We start from the raw sequence: 17,650 nt of genomic DNA on the forward strand, positions 1-17,650 counted from the left end.
TGCATCTTTGCTCAGTACTAGAATGGCTTGCCATTTTGCTTAGAGGGAAAGCCAAAGTCTGCATAGTGGTCTGCAAGGTCAGATGTGATCTGGCCCCTCTAACCTCTCTGTTATCCACTTTTACTATTTTCTGGTCTCTTCCCATTAGCAATTGTGACCTTCAGTGTCTAGGGATATTCCTGCCTAGAAGCTTTTCTGGAGGCTTATCCTTCTCTATGGAACATTCTTTACCCCCATTATGAACCTAGCTCATTCTTTACCTGCTTTAAAATTATTTCAGGTGCCTGAGTGGCTTCCTCAGTTGAGCGTCTGACTCTTGGTTTTTGGCTCAGGTCATGAGCCAGGGTCGTGGGATCAAGCCCTGCATCAGGCTCCATGTGCCACACTGAGCATGGAGCCTGCTTAAGATTCGCTCTCCCTCTACCCCTTTCCCCCATGTGTGCTCTAAATCTCTCTTTCTCACTCTCTGTCTCTCTCTCGCTCGCTCTCTCTCTCTCTCTCTCTCATATAAAAAAACCAAACCAAACCAAAAACTTTATTTCACGTCACCTTTCAGTGAGGCCCACCCTAACGACCCTGCTCAAAATAGAATACTCCCTCTCCAGCATTATCTATCCCCCTTAGGCTTTTATGATCTTTCATTGGCACTTATCTTCTAATACACTAAGCAATAAACTTACAGATTGCGTATTTGACTATAGGTACTACTAGAAGTTAAGACCATGAGGATAGGGCTGTTGATCTGTTTTTTCATTACTGAATCCCCAGTGCCCAGAACAGTGCCTGGCATATGGTAAGCATTTAACAGTTCTGAATGAATGAATGATTCCATATAAAGCACTTAGCACCACTACTGGTACATAGTAAGTGCTTAATATATAGTAGCTATTTTAAGGACTGCAGGCTGCTTCAAATCTGAGACCAGATGTGGTGTTTCAGACTTCTGCTGTAATGAACATGAGGACAGCAAATTTATCAAACACGTATATGGGAAAAGTCCTGTGATGCCAAGGTCCTGAGCATATTATTTCCCATTCTCTAATTGTAGAAAGTGGTTAACAAGGGCATGTTTTTCATGTCATATAATTTATACAATCAAGGGTCTCAACGAAGTATATTATTACTATCAGGCAATCCAATTCTTGTAAAGAAACTTAGATATTTTGCATTAACCTCTTAAACAGCAACTTTGGTTAACTATATGATTTGGGGCAAGTCATTAACCTCAGTGTCTTATCTGTTAGTGTCAGGTGACTGGGGATTGGAATACAGTTCTGGGTGTGGTCTCTCCAGGACCGTCAATTGTACCATTCAGTATTTTCATGGGATGAGAGGTTGAAGGTCTTTATTCAGACCCATGTCCAACAGACTAAGGCTTAAGAAAATAAATGAATATTAGGCCCTGGAAAAGTTGTGTCTACCAAGTCAACTTCTGTTTGAGTTAAACTTAGCCTAAGAAATTGGCTCTCTGTAAACTTGTTGCTATGGTTTTGAGCTTTGCTTTTTGTTAGTTCTCTCTCTATTTTTCCCCTTCTCTTCTGTCCTCTTCCTCTGTTTCCGCATTCTTCTTTCCTAAGGTGTAACCCCTGCTCTGTGTGGCTGCTCTGGTCTTTGGGGACTTTGATGTCTATTCCCAAGGTGAGGAAGTCCACATCTATATCTAGCTCTAAAGATTTTCCCTACACTCAATAAATTAATAAGAACATTATGAATAATTTTATGTAAAGAACTCTGGAAACTTACATGAAATAGGAAAGTTATCTAAAATCACAACTTACCAAAACTGACACAAAATGGAATATCTGAATAAGGTCTATATCTGCCAAAGAAATTGGAACTGTAATCAAAATCCTTCCCATGAGGAAAACTACAGGCCTAAACAGCCTCACTGGTTCATTCCTCCAAAAGTTCAGGAAATAATACTGTATTTATACAGATTCTTTCAGAAAATAAAGAAAGAATGCTTACAATTCATTTTGTGAGGCCAATATAACCTTGAAACTGAAACATGATAAGGATATTATAGGGAAAAAATTACATCTTTTTATCTACCATGAACATAGATGCAAAATTTCTAAACACAATATTAGCAAATAGAGTGCAATAAGATAGAAATAACATAATAGTTCACGGCCAGGTAAAGTTTATTTCAGGAATACAGTAATAGTTTAATATATAAAAACCACTTAATATCATTTTAAAAATAACTTTAAAATAGAGAAAATCATATTATCATCTCAATAGATACAAAAAAGGCATGACCCCATTCATGACTAAAACAAAAAAACTGTGAGAAAATTAAGATGAGAACTCTCTTAATGTGATAAAAAGGAGTCTAAAAACTCTACAGCTGACATCATTTCTAATGGTGTAATACTGAACTTTTTTCCCTTAAAGTTGGAAATGTCTACTGTCACCATGTTTATTCAACATACTTTTGAAGGTTCCAGTCAGAAGAAAAAGGAATAAAAATTACAAAAATATTATATAATGAGAAGAATAAAGTTACCTCTATTACAAATGACATAATTATATAAGAAGTTCAAAAGAAGTTATAAACTATTAGAATTAAGGTATTACCAAATTTGCTGGATCGAAAACCCATATAGAAAAAGTACTTATTTCTATATTTCAGCCAAAAATAAAACCATAAAATTAGAAAAGCAGTACCATTTAAAATAGGAGCTAAAAACTATGTACCTCTGGGTTAAACTTAAGATTTATAAGATGTCTATAATTAAACTACAAGTGTTGGTGCTCCTGGGTGTCTCAGTTCATAAGCATCTGACTTCAATTTTTTTTTTAACGTTTTATTTATTTTTGAGACAGTGAGAGACAGAGCATGAACAGGGGAGGGTCAGAGAGAGGGAGACACAGAATCCAAAGCAGGCTCCAGGCTCTGAGCTGTCAGCACAGAGCCCTATGCGGGGCTCGAACTCACACAGTGTGAGATCATGACCTGAGCCGAAGTCGGCCACTTAACAGACTAAGCCACCCAGGCACCCCATATAAGCATCTGACTTCAGCTCAGGTCATGATCTCAGGTTTGTGAGCTCAAGCCCCTCTTCAGGTAAAACAACAACAACAACAAAAAACAAAAAACAAAAAACCAAAAAAACCCCACAAAAACCATGAGCCCTGCTTTGGGTGAGCTGCACTTGCTTCTCTCTCCCTTTCCTTCTGCCCCTCCTGGGATTCTCTCTCTCTCTCTGCCCCTTGCTCACTTGCGCCCTCTCTTTCTCTCTCAAAACAAACCAAACAAAAAACCCCCCAAAACCCTGTTGCTAAAAGAAAGAATACTTAAATGGGGGAGATGAATAAAGTTTGTGGATTGAGAGATTCAATATTTGTAAGATGTCATTTTCTCCAAATTGATCTATAAATTTGATCTGAGCCCAATCAAAACCTAGCAGGATTTGTGTAGAAATTGACAGGCTGATTCTAAAATTTATACAGAAATGAAAGTACCAATAAACCTTAGATAATATTGAACAAGAACAAAGCTGGAGGGCTTACAACACCAGACTTCCAGACTTAGTGTAAAGCTCCAGTATTTAAGAGTGTGGTATTATGCAAGGAGAGACAAACAGACCAACTGGACAGAATTATGAGTCTAGAAATAGACTCACACATACAGAATTTCTTGATTTATTAAAAAGGTGCCACTGTAGTTCAGTGGGAGAAAGTTGGCTTTTCATTAAATGGTGCTATAACATTATTCTTATAAAAAAATGAACCTTGCCTCCTATATTACAGCATACAGTAAAATTAATTTGAGAGGGAATATAGATCTCTATTTGAAAGATAGAAAAAAACGGGGCTTTGGGAAGAATACAGAAGATATCTTTATGACCTTAGGTAGGCATGACTTTCTTAAACATAAACATAAAGGATTAACCATAAAAAAAACCTCTGATAAACTGGGTTTCAACAAAATTATGACTATTAATTCATCAAAAGATATCAATCATTATGATAATGAAAAGACAAGCCATATACTGGAAGAAAATATTTGTCATTTATATGTCTGACAAAGGCCTGGTATCCTAAATATACAAAGAGTTCATGTAAATTAATGTGATATAAACAAACCATACAGTTTTTTAAAATTTCAGGTATTTCATAAATAAGATATCCAAATAACCAGTAAACATATCAAAATCTAATCTATATTATTATTCATCAAGCGAACAGAAAGCAGAATTAGACCTATAAATACAGAGAACAAACTGATGGTTTCCAGAGGGGAAAGGGTGGGAGGATGGGCAAAATGGGTTGATTTTGATCTCTGCCTTGATTCAGTGGTGGTTACACAGGAATATACATATATGAAGACACATCCAGCTGTATAGTCAAGATTTGTGTACTCTATGCACTTTACTAGATATGCATTATACTTCAAAGGCAAGCAAAATTAAAAATTAGATTTTAATAAAAGTAAAAAGCATTAGTTAAAAGAACATACACAAGAAAGAATATCTAATGGGAAAAAGACAGTGTCTTCAACAAATGGTGTTGGGAAAATTGGACAGCTATATGCAAAAGAATGAAACTGGACTAATTTCTTATACCCAAAGATATACCCAAAAATATCTTATACACAAAGATAAATTCAAATGGATTAAAGACCTAAGTGTGAGACATGAAATAATAAATCCTAGAGGTGACATTAACAGTAACCTTTTTTACATTAACCATAGTCATTTCTTTCTAGATAAGTCTTCAGAGGCAAGGGAAACAAAAACAAAAGTAAACTATTGTGATTTCATAAAAATAAAAACTTTTGCACAGCAAAGGAAGCAATCAATGAAACTAAAAAGGCAACCTATTGAATGGGAGAAGGTATTTGCAAATGACATATCTGACATATTTTAGTATCTAAAATATGTAAAGAACTTATAAAATTCAATATCTAAAACCCAAACAATCTAACTTAAAAATGGGCGGAAGACATGAAAAGACATTTTCCCAAAGAGGACATGCAGATGACCAACAGACACATGAAAAGATGCTCAACATCACTCATCATCAGGGAAATACAAACCAAAACTATAATGAGATATTACCTCACACTTGTCAGAACGGCTAAACTCAACAACACAAGAAACACAGATGTTGGCGAGGATGTGGAGAAAGATAAACCCTTTTGCACTGTTGGTGGGAATGCAAACTGGTGCAGCCACTCTGGAAAGCAGTATGGAGGTTCCTCAAAAAATTAGAACTACTCTACAAACCAGCAATTGCAACACTAGAATACAAAAATACTAATTCGAAGGGATGCGTACACCCCAATGTTTATAGCAGTATTGTCTACAGTAGTCAAATTATGGAAACAGCCCAAGGGTCTATTGACTGATGAATGGATAAAGAAGATGTGGTATCCTTGGAATATTAGTCATAAATATTGAAATATGAGTCATAAATGAGAATGAAATATTGCCATTTGCAATGACATGGATGGAACTAGAGAGTATAATGCTAAGTGAAATAAGTCAGTCAGAGAAAGACAAATAGCATATGATTTCACTCATATGTGGAATATAAAAACAAACAAAGGGAAGAGAGAGAGAGAGAGAGGCAAACCAAGAAACAGATTCTTAACTATAGAGAACAAACTGATGGTTACCAGAGGGGAGGTGGGTGGGGAGATGGGTGAAATAGGTGATGGGGATTAAGGAGGGGGCACTTGCAATGAGCACTGGGTGTGGTATGGAAGTGTTGAATCACTATATTGTACACTTGAAATTAATATTACACTGTACATTAACTGGAGTTTAAATAAAAACTTAAAAAAAACAATAAAATAAAAAAAGATAAGCCAACAGGTGGATGAACACAAATCCCAAATTCTCACACCAATGAATGGGCAGAGCACCAGGTCACAGTTCCTTGAGGCGAAACAACAGGCAGTGTACATCGAGGTCTGTGCAGGATTTAGGCTTGGTAGACGTCCCCTAAGCCCCTGAGCAGCAGACTGTAAAGCTAACAGCCCTTCAGCTCCTGTGGGTAGCTCAGCTGATACCAAATAGGCATGAATATCTCAAAAAGAGAACTGAGCAGCTTCAGGCACCCAGCTGGACTCTGCAGTCTAGGAGCCTCTAGCAACCAGAAGGGAGCTTTTAGCAGTTAGCCTTTCCTTATCTCACCAGCAGATCCTGGAGGATGCCTCTGGCATGGACTGACTTAGGACCTTTGCCTTTGGTTCATTTTCCACAAAAAAAGAAGTCCCATTCTGTGCAAACCTTTCTGAGGATGAGTTTGTAGACATCGTCAATAAGACGACCACTTGGTAATCCATTTTAGGATATTGGAAAACTAGTTTTAATCCATTCTGATGGAAGATTTTATGCAAGAATTAAAGCATTCTAAGTCTGGTTTTTGGATTTCATATCACATCAACAAACTTTGCTGTGGATGGAATTAGCAGCCAAAGAGCTCTGTCTAAATCATTGCTTTCTGTTGTCCTAAGCTTTCTCAGTGTTGGATGTTGGCTTAGATGCCAAGCTGGACCAAGAACATCGTAAACTTCTTGTCTATTTAATGACTAAAATAATAGCCCTGTTTGCTAATAGCCATCCCAGACTTATCCATCTCAAGCTATAAAGGGAGGCACATTAGTATTTGTGGTCACATATTGACCAGTTGAAACCTCATACGTGGCTTTCAAAAGCAAGTGAACAAATGGTTTTTTGGGATGAGGCACTGCAAAGAGCTACAGAGCATTGTAATTGGAAGCTCTTTATACAGCATACATTCATACTCACTGATATTATCTTACATTTATACGAGACTTCACAATTTCAACATGCTTCTCTATACATTCTCCCACTTGATTTCCATAAATTTCCATAAAATAGGTATCATATCCATTGGAGGTGCATTCAAAGTCACCAGTAAGTGAAGGAGGTATTCACATGACTTACTACATCCATATCTATGGTTGGTGAGGCTGGACTTTCACAAGTGAAATCCTTTGCTTTTCAGCTTTCGAATTAGAGAGTTTGAACTAGCAAGTGGCCTTTCCTTCTTCTATCTTGTATTGGCCCCAAACCTTGCAATTCTTGACATTTATACAAGAGGTGCTCATCACACCATTTTATGAGGTAAGTCATACAAGGATCATGAACCTCATAGAGATCTTGTTATATTTCTCCAATATGATGGACACCCATGATAAAAGTAGGAGCCTTGTAAAAAACCATAAGCAAAGCTTCACATTTTACTTTAGGTTTAGAGAGTGTCAGACAAACTATTATTGAATCAATAGAGAAAGAAAACAAAAGCATAGTTGCCCTCTGAAACACCTAAATGACATTATTTTTTTAAATAAAGTGTAAAATATAGGACTTAACTCTAGGAAGACAGTTTAAAAATTAAGTTCTCCGTGAGGTCATTCAGCAGCTGAAATGATTAATAGTAGATAAAACTCATGAACTATCATAATTTCCTATGCTGTGGGTATATTATTTTTCTCTCTGGTTTTATTAAGATATATATGAAGAAAATATAATTTATACCAGCAAAATTCCTCCTTGTTAGCTGTTCAGTTCTGCAAATTTTGGCTAACGCATACAGTTGTCATACCACTACCCAAATCAAGAAGCTAGGTTTAAAACCATGTCTGTCAGACCCACCACCTCTTTTCACTATTCACTATTTTCACTTTTACACTGTTCTTGGGATCTGGAGGTATAAAGCTAAGAAATACCCAATTTATGCAGACAGACCTAAGCAAGACCCTCTGCTAGGAACGTGGTCCCTGCTGAGGTGGTCTCCAGCTCCCTGGTTATAAAGAAGTAGGTTGTTCTTTTTCTTTGACAACAAACCCATCTTCATCAATAATTTTTGACTTAGCCTAATGTAAGACTCTTATCCCTGTATGAATACTGCTCTGATTTCCTAGTAGAAATTTGATAGAGAATATATTTATAGACTGTGATGTACTTATCCAAATGGTTAATTCCACAATTCTATGATTACAACTACAACTTGACCTTAAAGTATGTGATGCCTAATTTTATCAATGGGCAAGCTATCCTGGACTGAAACCCCATAGAGGAAGAATGGATGAGTAATCAGACAAGTAAAAATTTGCTGCTTATAGCATCATCCAACTGTGTGTAGAGCAAGAATCGTTATATTTTAACATGCTGGGAACATTTGTCTTGATTGAGTGTTAGTCAATAAAAATTCGTGTTTAAAGGATCACTGCTATGGGGTCTGCTCTTGTTCCTGAAACTGCTGGGACACACTGAAAATTCGAAGAAAAGCATACTACACAATACCTAATAAAGCGTTATAAAGTACTAAAATAGCACAGTCCCTTGTCCATTAAAAATATAGTAAAATTTTCTGAAAATGAAATTTAATATTCTGTGTTATTTTTTCTTTCTTAGAACCATAGATTACTTAAATATTTCCATTAGCGCCAAAATAGAGTGATATGATAAAAATGATGAAATGAAAGATTATGGTTTTCCACTGGGTATCAGAAGAAAAAAGATTGGGAGAATTATAATAAAAATAAAACTCAAAGGAATTCAAATGCATTCCATTTGCAATTAAAGCACACATTTAAGTCATAGGGTGATGTAGCCTTGGAAGAGGAGCTGTGCTAATTTATAGGTATTTAATTAACTCCACAGGGTAGAGTCCCCTGTTGTTACTTTGTGTATATAATATTTATATTGATAATTACAAAACTAATTTAAAATACTAAAAAAAGACCTAAGTGAATACAGTAAAGCCCACTCTTTCTCAATTTCCAAATGGTCCATATCAGATTGTGAAAACTGACCCAATATATTTTTTAAAAATTTTTAATGTTTATTTATTTTTGAGAGAGAGACAGAGCATGAACAGGGGAGGAGTAGAAAGAGAGGGAGGGGGCGCCTGGGTGGCGCAGTCGGTTAAGCGTCCGACTTCAGCCAGGTCACGATCTCGCGGTCTGTGAGTTCGAGACCGGCGTCAGGCTCTGGGCTGATGGCTCAGAGCCTGGAGCCTGTTTCCGATTCTGTGTCTCCCTCTCTCTCTGCCCCTCCCCCATTCATGCTGTCTCTCTCTCTGTCCCAAAAATAAATATTGAAAAAAAAAAATTAAAAAAAAAAAAAAAGAAAGAGAGGGAGACACAGGATCTGAAGCAGGCTCCAGGCTCTGAGCTGTCAGCACAGAGCCTGACGCGGGGTGTGAACCCACAAACTGCAAGATCGTGACCTGAGCCAAAGTTGGACGCTTAACCGACTGAGCTGCCCAGGTGCCCCAAAACTGACCCAATATTTAGCAAGGTCTTTACTCGAAACTTTAGTCATAGTGGAACAAGGATGAAGAGGGAAGAAAGGAAATGTAGAAGATTCCTTCCTTTTGTTTTCTTTGGATGGACGAATCTAAAGAGTGTCCTGCGTAAACCTAAATGTGAGACCTGAAACCATAAAAATCCTAGAAGAGGGCACAGATAGTAATTTTCTCTGATATCAGCCATAGCAATATTTTTCTACGTATGTCTCCTGAAGCAGGGGAAACAAACGAAAAAATGATCTACTGGGACTACATCAAAATAAAAAGCTTCTGTATAGCAGAGGAAACAATCAAAACTAAAAGACAACCTATTGAATGGGAGAAGATATTTGCAGATGACATATCTGATAAGGGGTTAGTATCCAAAATATATAAAGAACTTCTACAACTCAACACCCCAAAAACAGATAATCCCATTTAAAAATGGGCAGAAGATGTCAACAGGCATTCTCCAAAGAAGACATACAGATGGTTGATAGACACATGAAAAGATGTTCATAATCACTTACCATCAGCAAAATGCAAATCAAAACTACAATGAGACATCACTTCACACCCGTCAGAATAAAATCAACACAAGAAACAACAGGTGTTGGCAAGGATGTAGAGAAAAAGGAACCCTCATGCACTGTTGATGGGAATGCAAACTAGTGCAGCTACTATGGAAAACAGTATGGAGGTTCCTTAAAAAATTAAAAATGTAATTACCATATGATCCAATAAATATGCTACTAGGTATTTATACCCAAAGAATACAAAAAAACTAATTTGAAAAGATGAAAGCAGGGGCACCTGGGTGGCTCAGTTGGTTGAGCATCCAATTTTGGCTCAGGTCGTGATCTCATGGCTTGTGAGTTCTAGCCCCGCGTCGGGCTCTGGGCTGATAGCTCGGAGCCTGGAGCCTGTTTCGGATTCTGTGTCTCCCTCTCTCTCTGCCCCTCCCCTGTTCACACTCTATCTTTGTCTCTCTCAAAAATAAATAAATATTAAAAAAAATTGAAAAGATGAAAGCAGTCCTATGTTTATTGCAGCATTTTTTACAATAGTCACTATGGAAGCAACCCAAGTATCCATTGATAGATGAATGGTTAAAGAAAAAGTGGTATATATACACAATGGAATATTATTCAGCCATAAGAAAGAATAAAATCTTGCCATTTGCAACAACATGGATGGAGCTAGAGCTTACAATGCTAAGTGAAAGAAGTCAATCAGAGAAAGACAAATACCATATGATTTCACTCATATGTGGAATTTAAGAAACAAATCAAATGATCAAAGAAAAAAAGATGCAAATCAGAAAACAGACTCTTAGCTATAGAGAACAAACTGATGGTTACCAGAAGGGTGGTGAGTGGGGAGATGGATTAAATAGGTGATGGGGATTAAGAATTCCACTTATCACTATGAGCACTAAGCAATGTAAAGAATTGTTGAACCCTGATATTGTAACCTGAAGCTAATGTAACACTGTATGTTAACTATAGTGGAATAAAAACAATAAGCAAACAAACTATGTCCTTTTTGCTTTGTACCGTCTTGGCTGAAAGTAACATAGGGCCAACAGAAAATGAAGTTTTGTTTAAAAGACAATTAGTATTTATTCAATATAATTTTTTCACTTTGCTTGTATTTCTCCCATTCCCTTTAAGGTACTTTTTTTTCCTCCAAAGTCATTACATGACTGTTTTCTCCTTTCTGTTTAAAAAATGGTTCAATTCTTGAGTTTGCTGGAGGATCAGCCTACAGGGCTATAGACCTCGGGCAATTGAGGGCATGTCCATGCTCTCCCAACAGTGGGGGCAACATCACTGAGTTGAGTAGGCAGAAAAGTCCTGAAAGAAATCCATTAAATTCAAAACTCTTAGAGGAAGTAATGGAAATATAAAAAGAGGCATTAGTTGACAATATTTACTGAGCATGTAATGGAGAGTGTTTACACAATTATCTCTAAGCTTCATCTTGCCTGCCCTTGGAGAGGAGTGTACAGTGTTATTTTCTAAATTGTCTTGAGTCAAAGCTCTGATTGATTCCAAACATATTAGAGAAATTGTTACTAGAGTAAATATATTTTTAAAAGAATAAGATATTATTCGTTACTCAGAATGGTATACTTAGAATATAACATTAGATCTATTACAGTATAGCATCTTTAGATCTCCCTCTCCTCTGCTTCTGTCTTCCCATCTCCTTCCTGGACTCTGACCCTTCGGCCCTCATGCCTCCCTCTTCCAAGGACACTTAAAATTCCACTGAGCTCACCCCAATAACTCAGGATAATCTACCCATCTCATGATCCCTGACATATGTACATCTGCAAATTTCCTTTTGCCATGCAAGGTAATATATACACATGTTTCAAGGATTAGGACGTGGATAACTTTGGGGGAGTCATTATTCTGTCTATCACACATGCCAGTTGCTAGGATGTTTTTCCTTGATGACCATCCCAGGTTTCTACATCTCTGGTTTGAGATTAAACTATATTCTCTGCAAACTATATATCTACTTTAGTAGCTTGTTTTCTCTTAGGTTTTGCCAATAGGGGGCATTAAAGGATACTGCAAGGCAGGACGAGGAAGTGAATTAATTCTTTTTTTTTTTTTTTTTTTTTTTTTTTTTTTAGCTCAATGCTCTTGATTGGCACTTCCCCAGAAAAGACCCTCCCTGGCAGGTGCAGATGGTGTAGATCCCAGCTTTTCCTCAAATTCTCAGCATGGCCACACTTCCAGAATCAGTCTCATTACCCTCAGACTATGCACACAAGCTGGGCAATGGACCTCTTCCGAAGTTTGAGTCTTCACTCATCAGAGCCACTGTTCGAAGCATCTGGCTTCTGAAAACCTCAAATTATTTTCTTTCTTTCTCCAATCCTAGAGATGACAGCAGCTTCTTGCAATAATTAGCATAGTGTTCATTTTTAGGCGTTTCAGTTCTCCAGCATCTGTTTAACTATTTCCCTACATTAAAATCTCTTGGTTGAAGTACCTGGTATACTTTTGTTTTCCTGATAAATTTGCACTATGGTCAGTTTTTTTTTTTTGGTCAGTTTTTAAAATACCCCAACAAGTGGTTACAGAACTAAAGAGTGGTAATAGTCTTAGAAGAAATGGGTAGAAAGACCTCTGAGGGAAGAGAAGTGATCTCAAACCTGTCTGATGCAGTTGTTTTGCAAGAAACATTATGGGATAGAAATAAGAGCCTATCTTCCCACCAAAATCACTTCACAGGATCATAACATCAGATTTTTTTTCTTAATGTGAAGCAACAAAAATCCCAAAGACAATTACTTTATTTTTGGGGTTTGTTAAATAGCAAAATCATTTAAAAGAATACAACACAGAATTACTAGAATATCTCAATCCAGTTTAAACTATGTGAGAAACTGATTTAATGTGGCCAGATTTAATTCAATACTTAGATAATCTCTAATACCAGTAGTTCAATAGTCTTCTCAGTGAAGATCTTAATAACATTTCACACACATGTGTATGTGTGCCCATGTGTGTGTTATAAGAGATTTACCTTACATACTCTTACAGTCTTTTAGCTGCCAAAAGAAACTATGCATTTGAATTTCTACCTGTGTGCTATAGTGAAACTACCCTCACAATTTATGACCTCGTTACATGTTTGAACATCCTTTAGATTACACTCTTTCCAGAGATAAATGCACTCAACATAAAATAATAATGTTTCAATCATGGAAATGTGATCTTAATCATGTTTAAACCTGCTTTTTAAACTCTGACATTAATTAGCAACCCAGAACTCCTTCTAAACCTCCATACCAGTCTTTGAAGAGGTTATTCATCAGATAAGAATGATGTTTGTCTAGGAGTGTACTTCTCTTAATGGACTTAATGTCATTATTTCTAAAATGTCTGCGTCCCCTTCTCCCTCATCTCCTGCTCAAGTTCAATGGCCTACATAGCTCTTTAAAGTCATTAAGACACTGGGAGGAGGTGACGTACTAGAAGTATACAAGAAGTGAAAACAACCAAGTACATGTATAATAAAAAGATGACACCTTAGGGGCTGGGTAGGAGGGGTTGGGGACATAGAGCAAGTCACACTGAAGGTTATCAGGTATCTGAAGTTGGGCTACATGAACGATGGAGTTTAAAAGGGAAAAGTAATTTCTGAAAAGAAAAACTGGAGTGGCGTGTGTGTGTGCGCACACATGTGTTTAGGGTAGAATGTGAATAATATTTTCGTGTTCCAATCTGAGGTCTAGTGCTAGTGCTAAGGAACCCAGGGAATGTAATGGAGGTTCAGGTGCATGGATTTTCCCCCACTGATTACTAGTTGCTTCCTTGAGTTATTGTCCCTCCTTCTGCTGCACCCTCCTCCCCCAAGCACAGAGCTCAGGGTTATCACAGAGCTTTCCCAAATCCTAAGATAGTCTTGTTTAGAGCTCTTAAATGGGATTAGTTATGTCATTGTGTAATATGTGACCTATCATAGAAATGACCTTAGCAGTCTTAATTATTGTGCAATATAAGAGATCCAGAATGCGTGCTAGGTAGAAAAGAGAGAAGAGGCTCTATGGGAAAATACTAATTTTGATTTGAAAATATAGATGTAAGGACAAGGACTGCCCTTGAAGTTTAGACTCTAGAGGAATAATACCGAACTTCAGGAAATCTTGACTGAAAGGAAGACCAAAAAGAAAATCAAGTGAAGGAAGAGCAAAACCCACCTATAAATTAATTTCGAGTTTATAAACCAAATTCATGATTCAACACTATAGACAAAGGCTTAATTGACCCCCTTGGTGTATACCTAGCTTCCCATACACGCTTCTCCTGAATATCACAGGATAGTGAGCATGGGAAAAGCAGAATCGTTAGCAAAACACACAGTGAAGGGTATAAGAAAGTGGTAGAAGGTTTGAGGCTATTTAGCACATCAGCAAAGAAAACTCGTGCAGTATGGCTACAGTGAGACAAATGATTAATCAATTTGAGTGACTTATGTATTTAATCATTAGGACCTTTGCATTTTTCTGATGACTCCATGAAAATTCAAGTCTAGACAGAGGACTTTGGGCACTAATGGGTTAATGCCTGTTCATCCCCATGTGAGTTAATAACAGAATCATATACATACTGTGTTGTTTATCCTAGTGCCTACAGTATGTACTAACGACTCAGTAACTATACCTACTATTTTATGTGTGCCTGCCTTCTTCTCTGGTAGTGATTTTCAGATAATACATGGTAGGGAGTCTGGATCACTGAGTGAAATACGGCTGATTAATTTTTCTTTTAATTATTGGGTTAGATGAGGGTATATTTTCCGACATTGTTTCACAAATATTTTAAATTATTTTTAAAATGTTATTTTCTATCCTCTTGTGGCCTGGCATATGTCTCTAGGGAATTACGCAAAAATTTACCACTTGGGTCTAATTTCTGTTGAAATGATGTATACTGCCAAAATATCTAAATGAAACAAGAACAAAATTCAAGCCTTACTGATATAGGCAAAACATCTGAATAATTGAATGAATCACCCCATTTTCATCTGGGTGTTTTGTTAGAGGGTAGCTTTAGGCGTAAGTACACAATAGAAAGTGAAATGAAGAGGAACAAGCTAATTAGTGTTGTCAAATAAACAAGAGTGCAGAGGTGCCAAACTTGGTGTCTTGATCCAAATTAGCCAAATTTTCTATGGTAATTGTATTAACTGAATAATTTCCAAATTTCAATTTTTCTTGCTGTTGTAAAGAATGGTCAGATAAGTTCATGTGTTATCTCATTGTCATTCCATTTCACCCTTTGCCATGTCTTACACCAACTTTTGTTTTGTTTCTCTTCTTGGCTTCTTCTGTTTTCATTCCATGATGGCTTCTGCTTTTCTTCTCCTCTGTCGATTGCTTGCAGTATAGATTATACAGATCATTTATAGTTTAATCTTAAAATGGTTAAGACTTCTACAGTGATAGATACTTAAAATTATCTTTTGTTAGTCTGAAGCCATTATGTCATATTACTAATCAGCTGACCTGCCAATATTTGCCTCACATGAAATCTGGTCACATAATTTCTAATTTTTTTTTTTTCGAGGGTACGCAAGTCGGGAAGAGGGGCAGAGGGAGAGAGAGAGAGAGTGAGAGAGAGAGAGAGAGAGAGAGATTCCAAAGCAGTCTCCATTGATCCCACAATCCTGGGATCAGGACTTGAGAGGAAATCAAGAGTCAGATGCTCAACTGACTGACCCACCCAGACCCCTCTAAATTTTTTGTAATATATTTTAATTGTTCCTATAACTATTAGTTCAACAAATCCTACCATCAAATCACATCATTAAATATATTGCATGTGGAAATGTGCTTATTCACATAGTTTTATTATTGTTTCCAACAGCTATTTTGTATAGTTTCTTTAAAAGTAATTTTTAACAAGGTGAAGGCCTCCCGATCCCGTTTAGAGCCATTGTCATGAACTGCAGTCAGCTCAAATGTTGGATTTTCCAAGTCCTGTGTCTTTTAGGTATAAGGCAAGAGCCATAACTCAGTTTTTTCAGTGCCTGTGAAAGAAAATATGAGTGGCATGAATAATCATAGATCTATTCTCTTTCAATCTCACTAATCAAAGTTAACAATGAGGTTTAATGAGTAATATCTTCGTGGAAAATTATAACAACAATTGTCATGTTGAAAAATTCAGGTTTTATAATTACACAAAGTACGTGATAATGCTGGGTTATAATTTTCTTACTAGAAAATATTTTAAATAAAAAATAATTTCCCTGTTATTAGCCAGTGCATACTGGGACATTCTTCTGTGGCTTAACAGCCTGCAGGTGGCCACATTACTTAACCATAACTTTAAGTATTGCATTTGGGATTTCTATGCAAAATCAAGATTAGTCTTGTGACTTTTTGGAGTTAAACCAGCATGATTCACTTTGAGAAGTGTGCCACTTTTCAGTTTCCTGACCACATGAGTTTTCTGCCAATCTCATTAAAATTTAGAGGCTGTATGTTTACTGATTTTTCTGTTTCTGGAAGGTAGCTCCATAACTTCCTTATCCCACAGTGATATGGGAAGGTTGTGGGAAGGTCTCCTCTTGAATTGTGTTTTCTTAGCTCTTATTCTCTTCCAGGTGCCTTACAGATTAGAATCTCTCAGCCAGGGAAGTCTAGGCATTTGCAGTCTCCTTTTGGACCTTTTTTGTCAGTTGCTGTGTGATTTATTATGGACTTGGCATTCATCTCTTCCGGGTCCACAGTTGTCTTTGCTGGGGCCAGGAAGGCTTCTCCTGAGTGACTTTATATTAATGATACTTTGTTCCTTATTTGATGTGGTATAAATTTCGTAACCATCTTCTGCAGTGTGTGTAAAGGCAAGTTTGTTTACAAGCTCCTTATACAAGCTTTTAAAGATACTTTGATTCCAAATATAGCCATTAGCACTCTGTACAAATATTTACATCATTATTAGATAGAATGCATTCCTATATTTTAGCAATGTTATTTCTCTATAACAGTGAAAGTGCCCCTATATGTATCTTCAGAGCATCTTTTTTTAAAAATTTCTTTTTTATGTTTTATTTACTTTTGAGAGCGAGAGAGACAGAGCATGAGTGGGGGGAGGGGCCGAGAGAGAGAGGGAGACACAGAATCTGAAACAGGCTCTAGGCTCTGAGCTGTCAGTATACAACCTGACGTGGGGCTCGAACTCACATACCACAAGATCATGATCTGAGCCAAAGTCAGACACTTAACCAACTAAGCCACTAAGGCGCCCCCTCAAATGTATTCTTTTTTTTTTTTTTAATTTTTTTTTTCAACGTTTATTTATTTTTGGGACAGAGAGAGACAGAGCATGAATGGGGAAGGGGCAGAGAGAGAGGGAGACACAGAATCGGAAACAGGCTCCAGGCTCTGAGCCATCAGCCCAGAGCCCGACGCCGGGCTCGAACTCACGGACCGCGGTGACCTGGCTGAAGTCGGATGCTCAACCGACTGCGCCACCCAGGCGCCCCTCAAATGTATTCTTAATATGCTTTCAAATAAGGGGCGCCTGGGTGGCTCAGTCAGTTAAGCGTCTGACTTCAGCTCAGGCCATGATCTCATGGTTTGTGGGTTCAAGCCCCATGTCAGGCTCTGTGCTGACAGCTCAGAGCCTGGAGCCTGCTTTGGATTCTGTGTCTCCTCCTCTCTCTGCCCCTACCCTGCTCATGCTCTGTCTCTCAATAATAAATAAACGTGAAAAAATGTGCTTCCAAATATTATTTTCAAGCTATATGCAGTAATTAAGTAAAATTATATTAATGCCTATATGAGAAAGTAAACAAATATTACATCTTATATACATATGATACATAATAAAATAATTTAGTAGTC

General features: G+C 37.2%; 1 long non-coding RNA gene across 1 annotated transcript; it reads left to right on the plus strand.

Moving 5' to 3' along the window:
* The first annotated feature begins 620 nt into the window (after window positions 1–620).
* LOC122494215 lies at window positions 621–12,278 on the plus strand. Its single transcript, XR_006300127.1, has 3 exons — window positions 621–793; window positions 6,985–7,103; window positions 11,921–12,278. It is a non-coding gene; the product is annotated as an uncharacterized LOC122494215 (long non-coding RNA).
* Window positions 12,279–17,650: the final 5,372 nt, after the last annotated feature.

The sequence above is a fragment of the Prionailurus bengalensis genome, chromosome A1, assembly GCF_016509475.1.
Source record: "Prionailurus bengalensis isolate Pbe53 chromosome A1, Fcat_Pben_1.1_paternal_pri, whole genome shotgun sequence".
In the NCBI taxonomy this organism is placed as follows: Eukaryota; Metazoa; Chordata; class Mammalia; order Carnivora; family Felidae; genus Prionailurus; species Prionailurus bengalensis.